This window comes from Microtus ochrogaster, chromosome 6, assembly GCF_000317375.1.
Source record: "Microtus ochrogaster isolate Prairie Vole_2 chromosome 6, MicOch1.0, whole genome shotgun sequence".
Lineage (NCBI taxonomy): Eukaryota > Metazoa > Chordata > Mammalia > Rodentia > Cricetidae > Microtus > Microtus ochrogaster.
This window is the reverse complement of record NC_022013.1, coordinates 65,916,769-65,934,252: the sequence shown is the minus strand read 5'-3', so window position 1 is coordinate 65,934,252 and position 17,484 is coordinate 65,916,769.

The following is a 17,484-nucleotide window of genomic DNA, read 5'->3' as shown; positions in this document are numbered from 1 at the left end:
GGATCTGACACCCTTACATAGACATACACACAGGCAAAACACCAATGCACAAAAGTTAATTTAAGAAAGAAGTGGGCACACATGCATCCCAGCATTTAGGAGCCAGAGGCAGGTGAATTCCAGGACAGCCAGGGCTACACACAGAGACCCTGTCACAAAAATCCAAAAAAGGAAAAAATTAAAATTTGCTTTTTTTGCCTGTGGGTAAGAGTATACTAAGAGGAGCATTTAGGACCCCAAACAGCCTTCGTCCAGCATGAACGACGGCTGCCCCATAGCCACATGGAGCCTCTTTATGCGCTGTTCCCGCACAAACATCAGCTTAACCCCCGCCTGTGTACTGTAGCACCTACCCATAGGTACTTGCAGTTAGGGCAGAATTCTATACAGAAGACTTCAAGGAACAATTGGAAATGGCCAGACTCTGAGGTGGTCCAGTGACCATCACACACACACACACACACACACACACACACACACACACACACACACACATGCAACAGGCAGGCATCTGATGGCGTCCCCAAAGCAGGGTTAGCTGATCTGAGGAAGATGGTGGCTGTTTCCCTCAGGACTGAGTCCTGCAGCACTCAGGAAGAGACGCTGCATGTTCCTGGATGTGGAAATTAAATTTGCAGGCATATGTGGATTCAGGTGTGTGTTTATATATATAGGTCGGTGAGCTAGAGAAGGGATCGTGAGAGTGGACAGGCTTTTAAGGGAGGGTGGGAAACAGAGAAGAATATGGAATTGATGTAACAGAAAAGCGGAAGTGAGAACTAACTGGGGGAAGAAGGGGAAGGGGAGGGAAGGGTCACGGGCATACAGTGGGGGAGAGGACCGAATGAGAACGAAGAAGAGGGGTTTCTGCAGAGGAATTCAGAAGGATATCATCTGGCCAGATAGCGTTCCCAATCTGTCCATCTCCAGGTTTGCCCATCTTCTCACAGGCTAAGACCAGTCTGGAACCTGCAGTTTAAGAGGAAAAGGAAAGTATTTGGGGTTGAAATGGAGAGGGAGGAGTCTTCAGACATGACAGGGAGGGACTGGAGAGACGGCTCAGAGGTTAAGAGCACTGGCTGCTCTTCCAGAGGTCCTGAGTTCAATTTCCAGCAACCACATGGTGCCTCACAACCATCTGTAATGAGATCTGGTGCCCTCTTCTGGCCTGCAGGCACACATGTTGTATTCATAATAAATAAATAATTTTTTTTTAAAGGGAAAGCTGTGGAGAGGACTCAGAGGCTAAAGAGCTTGCTGTACATGGGGACCCCAAAATCCACATAATGCCAGGCGGCTCTATGTGTCTAACCCAACACGGCCAGGCAGTGACACGTGTCTAACCCAGCACTTGAGAGATGGCAAGCCTAGAGGGTGGCTGCTGGCCAGCCATTCTAGTTTAAATTCCACTTCAGTTTCACCGAGAGACTCTGTCTCAAAAAAGTAAGGTAGAGAAGGGATTGAGGAAGACACCTGATACCCACCTCTGGGTGCCCTCACCCTGGTGAGTACACCAGTACATATGTGTGCATCACTCATGACACACACAGAGGGAGTGGGAAATCCATCAACAGGCCCCTAACCACCCCTAATAGACCCAAACCCAGGGCAGAATGAAGCCCAGATCCCACCATTTCCAAAATCAGTAGTCACCCTTTCCCTGCCTCCAAGTTCACTTCTGCCTCCATCCCCATTCAAGACTCAACAGCAAGACTGTTCCCAGAGTTGAACATGATCATGTACCATGACCCCTGCCATGACTTCAGACCTGACCATACTCAGTCAGGGTTTTCCACCTATTTCCATGGAGGAAGGACATTTGACAGAGTTTTAACAACAAAATATCCATAGCCCACACTTTAACTTCTAGAATTTTCCATTTTTGCTGCATGTCCAAACGACTGAAAACCACTGCCACATGCCTTTAATCCCAGAAGCAGTGAGTTCTCTCTGCCTCTGTGAGTTCAAGGCCAGCCTGGTCTACAGAGTAAAACCCTGTCTCCAAAAAACAAAAATCCAAAAAAAAAGGAACAAAGTTACCAGCTGCCTTTAAATCCAGCAACTGAGGCAGAGGCAGACAGATCTCTGAGAGCTGTGAATTTGAGGCCAGCCTGATCTTCAGAGCAAATTCAGGACAGCCAGATCTACATACACAGAGAGACCATCTCAGAAATAAATAAATAATAAAATAATAAAAATAAAAATGAACAGAACAGTTACCTTCAGCTCTTATTCTGCCTTGGGCCCTTTGACAACTACTTAGCATAACTTCTGCATCTACCAAACATTATTGTGACTAGAAGGTAAACTTGCTAAGAACACATCACCAACCGGAGAAGCCTCTGACCCCCACCCACCCTAAAGCTAAAAATACGAGAATATACCCGAAGTTTATGGGAGAGGCGTCTCCATCCACCAGCAGCCTGCGTGCTGAATGTACTGACCCATGACTCCTCTTGGTTCTGTGTCTGTGGACGTTCCTTCCTCCACAGTGGACCACATCATTCAAAGAAACTGGGGCATCCAGGTGGCTGAGACAAGAGGATTTTAAGTTTGAGGTTAGCCTGGACTATATATATCATGTGATTCTGGCTCCGAACACCAAAAAAAAAAAAAAAACAGAATTAAAAGATTATTTGAATTATTATCTGTCTCAAAATAAGGAAAATGCAAATGAAAGCCACAAGAGACTTTTGCCCCTGATATAATGCTATTTTAAAAGTAAAATTAAGCCAAGTGCGGTGGCCCATACCTTTAATCCCAACAGAGGCAGGTAGATCTCTGTGAGTTAGAGGGCAGCCTGCTATCCAGAGCAAGTCCTAGGACAGGGCTTTTACACAGAAAAAAAAATCTTGTCTCAGAAAAAAAAAATTGCCAGGCAGTGGTGGTGCACACCTTTAATCCCAGCACTTGGAAGGCAGTGGATCTCTGTGTGTTGGAGGCCAGCCTGGTCTACAAAGAGAGTTCCAGGACAGCCAGGACTGTTACACAAAGAAATCCTGTCTCAAAAAAAACAAACAAACAAAAACAATCAATAAACAAATAATAGAAACCCTGTCTCAAAAAAAAAAAACAATAAATAAAAGTAAAACTAGGTTTGGACAGAGCCGTGGCACTAGGAGGCGCTGTGGCTCAGCTGCAGCCACCGCTGCTGAAAGCTAGGGAGGGCAGCAGCTGCCAAGTGCTGAGACAGCAGGTTAACCCCAGAGCAGTCAGCCGCTAGCCCAAGAATGGCTTTGCTAAGAACAGCAGGATAGCTGCCCTCTGTGTAAAACTAGGTACATTAAATATGGGTACAGCGGAAAATGGCCACATAGGAATCAAGACATAGCCCCATCTAATACCTCTGAGACCACAGAAGGTGACAGAGTCATCAGTGAGCTGGCCAGAGGGCTGACATGATGGTTTAGTAGGGAAAGACAGGTGCCACTGTGCTTAATGACTCGAATTCCATCCCTGGGATCGATAAGAACAACCGTTGCTAAGCTAACCTGATAACCTGAGTTTGATCCTAGGATCCCATAGACTCTCGAAAGCTGTCTTCCTCTAATCTGTGTATGCACACTCCATGACATTCTTTTTTTTTTTTTTTTTTTTTTTGGTTTTTCGAGACAGGGTTTCTCTGTGGCTTTGGAGCCTGTCCTGGAACTAGCTCTGTAGACCAGGCTGGTCTCAAACTCACAGAGATCCGCCTGTCTCTGCCTCCCGAGTGCTGGGATTAAAGGCGTGCGCCACCATCGCCCGGCTCCATGACATTCTTGAACCCCTACACACATCAGACATAACACACACCCAATACTACTACTATTACTACTACTACTAGAAACAAACGTGAAAGATAAAAATATTTTTAGAAAAGCTTGCCTTAGTGATACACCTGTGATCTTGGCACTCTGGAAGTTGAAGTAAGATTCTGAATTCAAAGTCAGTGTGACTTACCTAGTGAGACCTCTCTCAAAAAAATTGTGTATATATATATGTACATATATAAATATATATATAAATTGTATGTATACAACAGGAAAATATTGCTTCTTACTCTATAAAATATAGTTTGAAAATAACCTTTTACATCATTTAATTTGTAGTCTTGGTATTATCCCTTACTTAATTTTTAAAATGATTATAATTTTTAGTTCATATAGAAAATAAAGCAGGTTAAATTTTAGAGGTTAAATTCCCAGCACCCACATAGCAGCTCACAACCAGCTGTATTCTATTGCATGGGTCCAGTGCCTTCTCCTGGCCCCCACAGACATGCCATGTACATGGTTCACAGAAATACACACAGGCAGAATACCCACGCAAAAGATGAAACGAGTATTTAAACAAAGCTCATGAAGCAGTGGATCATTATGATATTTTCATATAAGTAGATCATTATAGTCTGATCGCATGCATTCTCCTTTCACCCTTCCCGCCTCTAACACTGTCCACTAACTTGCACCAAACGGTCCAGCTTTTGCCTTCATTTTACACACACACACACACACACACACACACACACACACACACATACACACATGATTCTACATACAAGAGAACATGTACTGTTTGTCTTTCTGAAGAAAATGAAGATGCTTCATAAATTTTTATGCCATCCTGTCACTCTAGTCTTCTCTGGAGCATTCCAGTTTTAATGTATGTACCACTTGAAGTAAGCACACCTTACATGCTTGATAGACTTCTCTAATTTCAAGACCTGGGGTTATAGCTCAGTGATAGAGGACTTGCCTTGAATGCTTGAGGCCTTAGGTCCAATCCCCAGAGTCAATTCTTTCAGCTGTAGGACTACCTGGTCTTTTTACCTCTTCATGGGTAAGTTTCTGCAATGCATCCTTCTGGGATTTGTTCTTCTCATCTGTGACAGTTCGCATGTAATTAGCCTCCATAAACTCATAGGGAGAATGGCACTATTAGGAGGTGTGGTTTTGTTGGAGTGGGTGTGGCCTTGTTGGAAGAAGTGTGTCACTGTGGGGACAGGCTTTGGGGTTTCCTATGCTCAAGATACTGCCCAGTGTCTGGGAGTCCATTTCTTGTTGCCTTCTGATCAAGACGTAGCCAGCATCATGTCTGCCTACACACCATCATGCTTCTTACCATGAGGATAATAGACTGAACCTTTGAACTGTAAGTGAGTCACCCCCAATTAAATGTTTTCCTTTAGAAGAGTTGCTGTGGTCATAGGGTCTCTTCACAGAAATAGAAACCCTGACTAAGACATGATCTATCCTGTGCTGCTACTTTAGCTGCTTCTACCCTAGGAGCTCCTATTTTTAATCTCTTCTTTTATTCATGGATTATTTGCAGTTATATTATTTAAGTTTGCAAACATTCAGTGACTTTCCAGAGATCTTCCTATATTGTCCACCTATTCAATACCACGTGGTCAGAAAACATGTTTCACGTGACCTGAATACTTAAAATTTATTGCAAATTGTTTTTTTTTTGTTTTATTTTGAGGGGTTGTCTTTGTTTTGTTTTATATTAGAGTCTCCCTATGTATAATCTGAGCCATGTATTTATGGAAATCCTCTTGCCTTCAGCTCCCAAATGCTGAAATTACAGTAGAATAATCCACACCAGGCTTTGAGAATTGTTTTATGACATGTGATCTTTAAAAGAATGGCAAGGGGCTGGAGAGATGGCTTAGGGGTTAAGAGCAATGGCTGCTCTTCCAGAGGTCCTGAGTTTAATTCCCAGCAATCATATGGTGGCTCACAACCATCTGTAATGAGATCTGGTGCCCTCTTCAGGCCTGCAGGCACACATGCAGGCAGAATGTTTTATACGTAATAAATAAATAAATCTTTTTTAAAAAAGAATATCAGGTACGGTGAGATGACTCGGTGACTTACTACCATGCTTCAATTCCCAGAACCCATGGAAAGGTAGAAGGGGAGAACACCCCTAAAATGTCCCCCACATCTGGTTTGCGGCATTCTCTAGTATAGACAAATGGGATGAAATTTCTGAAAAGACATCTACTAAGCCAAGAGAAACTAAAAAAAACCTTTGGGTTTTGCTTCTAAGTTTTATTAGGCAGGACCACAACAATATCTAGCCTAGAGTAAATTTTTTATTCTGCTACTGTAGTAAACTTCTCTGGGTACAGTACACTGTGACCCTTGAATCATAAGGCTTTCCAGTCTGGATGCTGCATCAGGCTCCACTCCCAGACCCACATGAGGTCTAAGGATTATCCCAATTCATTCAGATGGTTCTCTTGCCTGGCCTCATGTAGTACTCTCTGCTGAGGATTTGAAGCGGGGCCTCTGCAGGCATCTTGGCTTATCTTTCTCTCTCCCTGGCTCTCTTGTCTCCACAGAGAGATCGCTGTTGGTCATGGTCTTGGGTTTGCATCCACGTTGGCCTCCTGGATGTCCACGTTGATCCTCATCTTGGAGGATCTACGCTGCTGCACGCGGTCCCCTTCCCTGTCCACAGCCTGAGGCCACTGACAAGCAGTGAGGTTGGGCTGGCCACAAGTTTGTTTCTGCTGTCTTGGATAACCCTGGCCTTGGTTGCCTACCACTGGGGCTGCTTAGAAGTGTCATTTCATACCCTTTTACAGGCTTTAAAATGTTTGTTTGCTTGTTCATTCCAGGAAGGAAGGTAAATATGATCTCTTTAATTTCGTCTTGGCTGAAAGCAGAATTTCACATCATTTTTTACTGAATAAATAAACTATGGTAAGTTTAGATGATGAAACACCATATAACCATGGGAAGGGATATATTTAACCAGTCACATGCACACAAAATGGTCTGAGATGTTCCAGACAGGCCTGTCTGCAGAGACAGACATCAGTGGACACCTAGTTCCGGGAGCGCAGGGGCTTGGAGCAATGGTGGGAGGGTATAGGTTTCCATTTAGGTGTCAGAAATGTTCTGTAACTGTGCTGATGATACACATAAGCTCTGACCAGAGTAAAAGCCACTAGAGTGGGGGCTTTTTTTAAATTGTCAAGATTTCTTTATGTGAATCAGTGCTTTGCCTACATGTATGTATGTGTATCACACGTGTGCCTGGTGCCTGCAAAGGTCAGAGAGTTCCAGATAGTGAGGCACTGTATGGTTGCTGGGACCCAACCGTTACAGGAGCAGCAAGCGTCCTTAGCCATGGAGCCAACTCTTCAGCCCCATTTTTATCAGATTGATTTTGTGTGCATGAGTGTTTTGTCTTCATGTATATGTGTGGTACCATATTTCCTTCTGGTGCCCACAGAGGTCAGAAGACAGCTGACCCATATCTCCAGTTCCAAAATACTTTCTGTATCTTTGAGACAGGGTCTCCTGTGTGGTCCTGTGTTGGGAGCGGTAAGACCCTAGATCCTGAATTTCTTGTTTTCCCCATATGAGTGCCTACAGCTGCTCTGAGCACGAGACCTTCAGGAGTTCCTGATGGCAGGAGAGTGGTTTCTGGTGGGTTTGGCTGGGGCATGGCTATCTCTATATAATCTGCCCCTGAACACAATAAAGGGGGCATTCTTGGGGAATTCAAGGATGACTGGTGTTGCTGTCTCTCTGTCTGTGTGTGTTTGTGTATTTTAACCTCCAGCCCCTTGCCCGAAGCTCAATAACTGGGTGCCAGCTCACAGAGCGCAGACACGGGGGCGCGGTGCGCGGCAGTCCTGGGTGTCCTGGTCTGGCTCTGTAGACTCCCAGAGCTAGGCTGCAGGGGAGTGGCTCTTCCCTGGAGTCACCTGCTGCTCTGTAGGCACAGCCTGGGTGAGTCATCACCCGGAAGAGTTTCCGATGACAGCTGACAGTGAGTAACCATGCTCCTGCAGGTAACCCCAATAAACGCCCGAGTTCACCAGGGTAGACCTGGGTGGAATCATTCTTTGGTCTGTCAGGGTTCTGAGGTGAGTGGGTGTTTGTGCACCCTGGAAAAGTCACACAAGTCAGGCTAGGGAAAGCCTGGAGCCTAAGGGACAGCTAGAAGGAGGCTCTTGGTGAAGGAGGAAATGGACTGGAGCTGGGCGGGAGTTTCCAAGTAGGTTCAGAGGGCTGCAATTACATCTCCAGTATTTTATTTCCTGATCCGGGACAGTCTTTCTTTATAAGTTCTTAGTATCTGAAAGTTTGCAGAACTATTTTATTGGTCAGGAAGAGCCTACACCTCCCCAGTGTCTGGGCCCCGTCCGTCTGCACGTGGAGAAGGCCCATGCAGGGTTCGCTTTCTTCTCACGGCCTCAGAAAGGTCACAGATGCATAGTGCACTGTGCTGTAGCCTCTTGGGCTGAAGTTTACTGTTTGCTTTCTGAGGAAATCTTCGCTTTCCCCTGAACCCCTGAGGCCTTTGAATTGGCAGAGGACAGCTAGGGCTGGGGCATGCTTGTCCTCTGTCCCCGGGGCAAAAGTCACGAGGCCAAGCTGAGTTCCCATGAAAAATGGTCACTCCTCTAATCAGAAGTGTCAGACTTGGCCAGGCAGTGGTGGCGCCCATGCCTTTAATCCTAGCACCTGGGAGGCAGAGGCAGGCTGAACTCTGTGAGTTTGAGGCCAGCCTAGTCTACAGAGCTAGTTCCAGGACAGCTAGGGTTATGCAGAGAAACCCTGTCTCAGAAAACCAAAAAAAGGCAAGGGGAGTTCAGGCATAATTCCCACCACCTGCAGGTCCCAACGCCCATCTCTTACGACTGTAGGTGCTGGTTAAACCACTCTGGTAATTCAAACCTGGCAGTTCCTCTTTGGCCAGGGTTGAAAGGACTGCCAGTACTCCCCTCAACAATGGGGACAGGGGACAGCCACCAGGATGGATGTACCTTCAGGGATCATGCATTCACATCCCCACACTCTATACCCATGGGCCCCCAGGCTTCTCTGCTGCTGCAGCTTCTCTGCCCCTGGCTGCTTTCCTGACCTCGGCCTCTCTCCTACTCATTCTTTTTGATGTTTCAAAACTTGGAAATGTCACATCCATAAAGAAGAAAGACATCGAGCAAAAACGCCGAGTGCAGAACCATCATAAAAGGACCCAGGTAGCCAGCTGGCAGGTCAAGAGTTAGGACAGCTGTTCTTTTAAAAGCACCTTTAAATCACGAGCCCTCTTGAACACAAGCACAGAGTCTAAAATAAGCCTTTCTAGACCTCCGCTGTGCGCCGGGGTAAAATTCTAATATCTTCCCTTGCATGCTCCACTCTGTTAGACTAGAACCCAGGACTTGCCTTTGCTCAAGTGAGCTATCATGAAGCCATGCCCTAGACCACAGATTTTAATAAGTAAAATGTTACTGATAGAAGCTAAGGTCGTGAGGGTCCCTCAGACTCTCAGGCCCTTCACCTCTAGAGCCTGGATCCTCATGCGGCCCTAGTCTCCTGAACTGGTTCAGTGTCTGCATTGGTCCAGTAAGAGGGTATCACAAGTCACAAGGAGTGGCATGCACCTGCAGTCCCAGCATGAAGGAGACTGAGGCAGTAGGATCGTGGGTTTGAAGTCAGCCTGGACTACTGAATGATATCCTTCTAGAAAAAAGGGGTGGAGCAAGAGGAAGAGGAGGAAAGAGGGCTTCACAACTCCCCTCTATTTCCTTCTTATTCCCTGTACCCCTTTTTAAAATGTTTTGGAAGCCGAGCAGTGGTGGTACACGCCTTTAATTCTAGTACTCAGGAGGCAGAAGCAGGCAGATCTCTGTGAGTTCGAGGCCAGCTTTGTCTACAAGAGCTAGATCCAGGACAGGTCCCAAAGCTACAGAGAAACCTTGCCTCAAAAAACCAAAATAAATAAATAATAAAATAAAGTGTTTTGGAGGTTAGGTTTTGGTCACATGGTTTTACAGGCTGGCTGAGGCCCACAGTACCTGGATTACAGGTATGAACCACTCCTTTCATAGAATCTGGGAATGTTAGTGGAATTGAAACAGGAGGCTTGGTGCTTGGATCTCAAAATAGAAAGAACCAGTATTGTATAAGGGAATGCACTGTGCTCCTTGTTCTAGGCGTCTTCTGTGGATATTCCAGTCATTTCTAATTGCTTCCTTACACACATTTGGCCACAAGTATTTCTTGCCTGTGAGGTGCTCTAGGCCACCACCAAACTGTCTCTGAATGGAGTCACTGGGGGGCTACAGCATTGATGCCAAACTGCTTTCAGTGGGAAATGAGGCCAGTTTCTATTCCCACTGCTGCCAACAGGGACCCAGTGTTTTGCATCCCACCAGCACTTGGTGTTATCACGACTTAAAACATATCCTACTGTGGGACTTACTTATTTGGGGGTATGAGGAATAAGCTGTACCCTTTTCCAGGGAACATTCCTTGGTTGCTGGTGCCCACTCAAGAAAAGCTAGCACATCTTCATGCTCACAAAACCTTATCTTCACGAGACCCCCAGGCCTGCTCCTTATCTGCCCATTTCCCTCACACATAGTTAGTGCTTACTAATTGCTCAAGAATTTAGGGTCATGACCCCTCCTGCACCAGGGAATCTTCTAATGCAGAATCTGCCTTTAGAAACCTACTTAAGAAACACTGTAGCAACCTGTGCCTCCAGGCCTGCAACAGGGTAGCGACCTGTGTCTCCAGGCCTGAAACACTGTAGCGACCTGTGTCTCCAGGCCCTGGATGCTCCAAGCTGGGGATATGGAGGCCTCCTGACTGCCCAGCGGTGCTGCTCTCGAACAGGACCAGAAAGTCCTGAGAGTGAAGGGACAAGAGTTTTGTGTGGGTCATGACACCAAACCAGGGCAGAGGAGCCACACGGCAGGCATTGCTGGCTCTTACTGCAGCTGCCACTTGTGGTGGAGTTTTGTGACAGTGGGAACTACCGCTGTTCATATCAGTTTATTTTAAATTGTGCCAAGAACTGGGACATTTGACATTCAAATTTTCTTTCTCATAATTTAAAGCCTCATGGGATCTGTTTGCCATTCCTATAAGCCTCAGGCACTTATTTTCCTACTGTTGAGCTGGCTGATGACTCTGAGTCCACAGGTGTGGGGGAGAGGGGGATGGCAAGATGAAGGACCCTGCTGTAGACTCCTGACTCCCAATCCAGGGCTTCTTACCCTATTGTTGTGCCTGGAATGTGCGCCCCTACCTTGTAGGATTCCTGGCATTACTAAGACTATCCACACCTTACTGCAGCTCAAGGGGATCCAGTGCCACACTTCTGGCCTCCATGGGCATATATGTGCATACACACACACACACACACACACACACACACACACACACACGAGAGAGAGACAGAGAGGAGAGAGAGACAGAGAGAGAGAATAGATTTTAAAAAGAAAGAAATAGGGCCTGCAAAATGGCTCAGCAGATAAGGGTACTTGCTACCAAGACTGATGACCTGAGTTCTATCCTTGGAACCCAAATGGTAGAAAGAGAGAACCAAACCCTGAAGGTTGTATCCTCATGTCCATAGACATGCCATGACACACTAATGTGAATGTATGCACATGCACATACAATTAAACAAACATAGCTTTGAAAGAAACAAAACTCCACTGAAGCCTTTGGAGACTGCCTAAGACCCAAACAGCAGCAGCAACAAGGAACCGGCTAGGATCTGATGCATGTAATGGAACAAGCCGGTATAGACCCAGATTCCACTCTAAGCCTATGCTCTATAATTTGACCACCAGCAATGCTAATTCCTAGACATGCCAGGTGGAGGTTGAGTATGGGTCCATCATCAACAGGGCCTTTACTACTGAGCTATTAACATACCTGAGCCAGAGTTTAAAAAAAAAATCCTTTAAACATTTGAAACATAAAACCTTGTTTCCAAACAGGATATTCAAGAACAATTAAGCTAACAAAACCTATTTTGTGAAATGTGTTGTTTTTGACTCACTATTGAGGCAGTGTGTGTCTGCTTGGCTTATTTCTGAACCTAGGACTTAAAGGCCAGGAAGCAGCTTAGAGTAGCCTTGCTGCACTGTTGCAGCTGTCTAATAAGCTGGGGCCTCCTGTGGCTGTCTCAGCCCTGAGTCAGTTTCTAGGCCTCTGCTTGCTACTGTAATGTACCAGGCAGGCCTGAAGAACAGCTCCGCTTCCTCTGGGAGCAGGGCCATGCCTAGGTAAAAAGCTCTCTTTTGCCGTGTGCTCACACTCGCTCACCCAAACTCATCTGGACACAGTATCTACCTCTAGCTGTGATCTATGCTCACTGTGCTGTCTGGGAATCTGTGAGGACAGAAAGGAGGAGCCAGGCTTCTGACCTACAGGAGGTAGTATGTTGGGGACATAGCTGCCTGTCCCTTTTGAAAGTTTCCCTGTGACTACTTGTGAAAACCTGGTCCAACACCACCCCTTTCCCCTTTGGCTCCAGTTACCGAACTGTGAATCCACAAAGGTATCCACTGGGGATCTATAATCTTCAAGGGCTTTCCAGGGCCAAGCCAAGCTGTCTATGTCCCCTTGTGGTCGTCTATGTCCCCTCGTAGCTGTCTATGTCCCCTTGTGGTCGTCTATGTCCCCTCGTAGCTGTCTATGTCCCCTCCTGGGTATCTTCTGCAGTTCCTGCTCATGTTCTCTCTTCTTGGGGCCTCTGTGGACCAGGGAGGGGCATCTTCCCATTCTCCCCGACTAGTGTTGAGCAAACCCAGTGGCCTGTGAGCAATTATGCTCATTGCCAAAGAAAGCATGAGCAGGGAACTCACTCACAGACTCCAAGGAGCCTTCCAGAGCTATGGGGCAAACCTTCTTCACTCTTCAGGCCCTCTGCTGACTCATTGGTGAACTGTGGGGCTTAACACCCATCTCTACAGGGGCTGCTGTGAAGATTAATTACAGGCCACGGTGCAGGGAAGAACAGTGCTTCACATAGTGTCATTGTCAGGAGCCTGTGGGCCACGCACAGCACATGCTAAGCATGTTCATTCACATCTGCTGGGTGAAGGCTCCGAGAGACACCTGTCAAGCTCCTGGCACACGGCAGGCACTTGCTTCTACCAGGGAAGATAAGAACTCAGGCACACAGCCCACACACCATCACTGCCCACAGCACTATCCAAGTGAAATCAGAGGAAAGGCAGACTCCAGCAGGCATTTCGGAAGAGAAGAGCTCTTTCCCACAGGGCCTTGGCCTTTGTGCAGCGCTTAACGTGGGCTGAGCAGCAAATGTCAGGGCTGAGTGTGTATTTAACACAGGCAGAGGGAAGAAACCATGGGTCTTTTAAGACCCACTTAAAAAGCCTGATTTAGGAACAGACATTAAGTTTCAAAGACTAGAATCACGGAGGCTATAGCGGTGGAGGGCTGAAGTCAGTCAGATAATGAGACTCAGAGAACACCTCAGACCTCAGAAGCCCAATGCCATCTGGGTCGTGGTGACTCTAGCCAGGATCCCCATTTGGGGAACCTTTCTTTGTCCTTTCTTCGTTTTCAGATCTCGCGTGTGATGTCCTCCCTCTTTGGTTGGTGGTCAGAATTCAGAAGACCAGACCCAGCCCTCCAGCCTCTGGTCTCCCATAGGCAGTCACCCAGGGCACAGTCACGGGCGGAGGGATCCAGAGGTCCCATCCAGCTTTGATGATTCTAAAGTGGAAGCAGGTGCCTGGGAGAGCTGTAGAGGACCGTTCTGCTAAGGTAAGACAGCTGTGGGAAGTCCTGGAGCCCTCTGAGCTCTTCCTATCTGGCAAATTCTGAATAACCCCCTAGTTCCTCTTAGTAGAACCTATTGCAGATGTGGACCTCCCTACTGTACCAGCTGTTTATACATCAACAAGGCTGTGTTGGGGAATGTGGCTACCACTTTAGGATGGATACCATTCTCTGGGACAAAAAGGTCACTGTTTATGGAAGAAGAGGTATAGCCTCCATACCTCTAGGTCTCCAGCAGCTAGAGATTAACAAAGTGAGAAAGTGTTCATCATGCTCCCTGCAGCGCCTGATAGATGGCCTCCACTAGGGGGCGATGTAGCCCTGGCCACTTCACAGACCCACCAATTTTTCTGTCTGCAGTCCTAGACACAGGACAATGCTCCAGAGGCTAGAGAGCCGAGCCTCCTCCACACAAGGGCTAGCTTGGCGATGCTGGCAGGTGACTTCGATTTCCAAGGTGTGGAAATATGGGAAATGTAGGAAACATGCAGATTCTCACCTTGCCTAACTGGCTCTCCACCCTGATGCACATAAATATCAGGAAAGCTTTCAAAATGTGATGTCTGGGCCTCCTTCAAGCTGACCAACCTGGGCACTGGGTCCCACCGTTCAGCCAGGACTGAGCCCCTCGCTCAGAACTTGGCACGGAGACTATACCCCTCATCACTGTGCACTGCTGACAGACCCTGGAATTCCAGGTGGTCTGACAGCCAGAGTCCGGTTGGTCCTTCATCCATCCATCGACACACTCATTCACTCACTTGGGTGTCTTTCTTTTCCATAGCTCTGTCCTGTACCCCGGGATGCCAGTGCCCGCAAACGCAGGTATATCTGGGGCTGGGAAGATGGCTCATTGGTTCAGAGGACCTGAGTCTGATTTCCATCACCTGAAATAGGTGGCTCACAACTCCCTGTAATTCCAGCCCCACCGACAGGATCTGACTCCCCTGGCCTCTGAGGGTACCTACATTTAACATGTGCATGTGTGTACACACACACGCGTGCGCGCATGCACACATACTTAAAAACAGTATTTGTTGTTTTGAGACAGAGTTTCTCTATGTAACAGCTCTGGCTGCCCTGGAACTCATTTTGTAGACCAGGCTAGCCTTGAACTCGGGGTTAAAGGCACAGGTTACCATGCCAGGCTACAAACATGTTTTAAAGCGGACACAGGGAAGCACTAAGGTGGAAGAACCCCATTGAAACACGAGTTTTCTACTGAGCTCTTTTTGCAACCTCTTGGCCCTGCACCTGTCAGGAAAATATTTAAACAGTTCCCCAAATGCCCAGAGCTCTGCTCACTTCTGGTTTCCTCTGGGTATCACATGCAGAAGTGGCATCCTATTATGTCTGGGCCTAAGGTTCTTGAGCACCCCTGTCTGAAGGGGGAGCACTGGGTGGCTACCTACAGTCTAGCCAGACACCCTAGGAGTCCAGGGTGGGGTAGAAGGGCAGGGCACAGTGGCTAACGGTCACTAAGCTGAGTCTATGCAATACATGACACCACTGTGTCTTCACGGTCAACAGCAATATCGTGACCAGTCCCTTTTTCCAGTGGAGGAAATCAAAGTGGGGCTCTGGGAGACTAAGTCACTGTTGAGGTCACCAGGATCCACAGTACTGAAACCAAACAATTTGGCTTTGGAGTCTGCGCTCCTGTCCCCAGGCTCCGGAGCATCTTGTGTTCGTCTGTCCTGCACTGAGTGGGGTACTTGCTTTTCCTGTACACCGAGGATGGAGTTTCCTGCTGCTTGCCTACCCGCCTGGCAAGGAAGAGGGCAACCTGCCTTCTTCCAGGCCCCTAGATGCCAGGAAAAGTAGCTTTGGGTCTAGCCTGAGAAGTTATTCCCTGAGGCCATAGGCCAGACCTGACACCTACTCAAAAGCTGGGAGCAGGTCTAGAGACATGTGCCCTTCCAGGTAACCAGGCAGAGACAGCATCCCCGAGAGCCACTTCCACAGGGAATCAGGCTTCCTGAGGAAGGTTCCTACCTAGACTGTACCCACCAGTCACTGGCCCCTCAAGGCTTCTCAAACCGGCTGCTCCACCAGACTGGTGGTTCCCTTCCACAGGTGAGGAGACTGGGGCTGGCAAGAATGAGCCAGTGTGGGGGTAGCACAGTGTGGGGGGTAGCACAGTGTGGGGTAGCACAGTGTGGGGGTAGCACAGTGTGGGGGTAGCACAGTGTGGGGGTAGCACAGTGTGGGGGTAGCACAGTGTGTGGGTAGCACAGCGAAACTTAAACCTCAGCCTTGGTTTTTATATACTGTGTCCCAGCCTCTCCTCAATGCCTGCCCTGACGCTGATAAACCACTCATCCCGTCCTTTCAGAGGAGGAACCCCATCTTTGCATGCAACGCTGTGAACAAAAGTCTGACTTGGAGCTGCAGGATGGCAGCTGGTGGCCCTAAACATAAACGCCACCACTCCTGGGCTACCGCCATTGCTCATGGCCTCGTGGAGGTTCTGGAGGCCTTTCATGTTGTAGTGGCAGCAGGAGACGGGGGACCTTAAGCACCTCCTCAAGGCTTCTGTTATCCCAGTGTTCTCCATCACAGCCGTGTCACATTGTCTGTGAGTGTAAGAAGAATGAGTATCACTGCTCCTTGTGTCCTGGCTGGCCGGGGCAGGTACAGCGCGAGACAGGAGTGTTTCCTGAGAGAGAGAACGGAACAACACCTCCAACACCCCAGCCCTCTCCCTGGGTCAGTTCCAGTCCATCCTGCCTTCCCAGGCTGTGGAAATTTGTACCTCAGCCCAGAAGAATGAACTGCTGGCAGTCAGCAGCATGGCTACTGGACCAGCCAATCAGATACTAGGACTGCCTCAGCCACCTCCAGGATAAAGAGCCAGCTGGGCCCCAGGGGCTGGACCAGAGGGGCCCAAGGGAGGGCCCTGTCTGAGACCTGTGCCCCAGGCGGCAGGCAGGAAGGGAGGTAGGGACAAACTGGTAGCTTGTAGAATGGGAGGCACGGGGTGGTGGAGAGAGCCCAGGCAGGGCCCCTGCACAGCAAGGCCATGCTGGTTCCCAGGCAGCCCCCAGGTTCCCTGACAGGGCAGTCTGTGCTCCCAGCAGACAGGAGCAAGCCTCACAGCCACGCCATCCAGGCATTCCCCTCCCCTCTTCCAGGTAGGCAAGGACTCTTGTGGAATCATTCTAGAATTTAGAGGCTGACTCATCTCTCAAAGAAGAAAAGCAATAATACAATGTGCAGTTAGAATTAGGCATATGGCACACACCTTTAATAGCAGCACTCGGGAGGCAGAGGCAGGTGGATCTCTGAGTTCGAGGCCAGCCTGGTCTACATAGCGAGCTTGAGGACAGTCAGGACTACACAGAGAGACCCTGTCTCAAAAAGAGACCTGATCCCATTTCACAGATAAAGAAATTGAGGCTTAAAACAATGAAGGGTCATGATCTTTGCTGAATAGCTATTTTGGGATTTGAATCCAGATATACTTAAAAGCTTTTTTCTTTCTTTGTCTTCCTGCCTAATCAGGGGGCAGCCTCTAAATCTTTTTAAAATTATTATTTTTGAGACAGGGTTTCTTATAGCCCAGACTGGCCTTGAAACTCACTGTGTGGCTGAGAATGAACCCGAAGTCCTGATCTTCCTGCTTCCCCCTCCCAAAGGTGGAGTTTATGCACTGCTGCGGATGAGGCTTCATGCATGTTTGCAAGTGCTCTACCAACAGTGTGTGTGCGCGTGCAGTGATCGAGCGCCAGCTGGAAGCCAGAGTTCTATTGCACGCTATGCACATACTCCAGCCCTGAGACTCCCAACTCAGAGCCTTGGCTCCAGTTTTCAGACCTGGCTTTCCACTTCTCTCAACTTCTGGGCTGACCCTCTCTGTCCAGTCTCACCTCCTACCATCACCCCACAGAGACATCTGGGGCTCCTGCAGTCCCACGGCCCTCGAGAA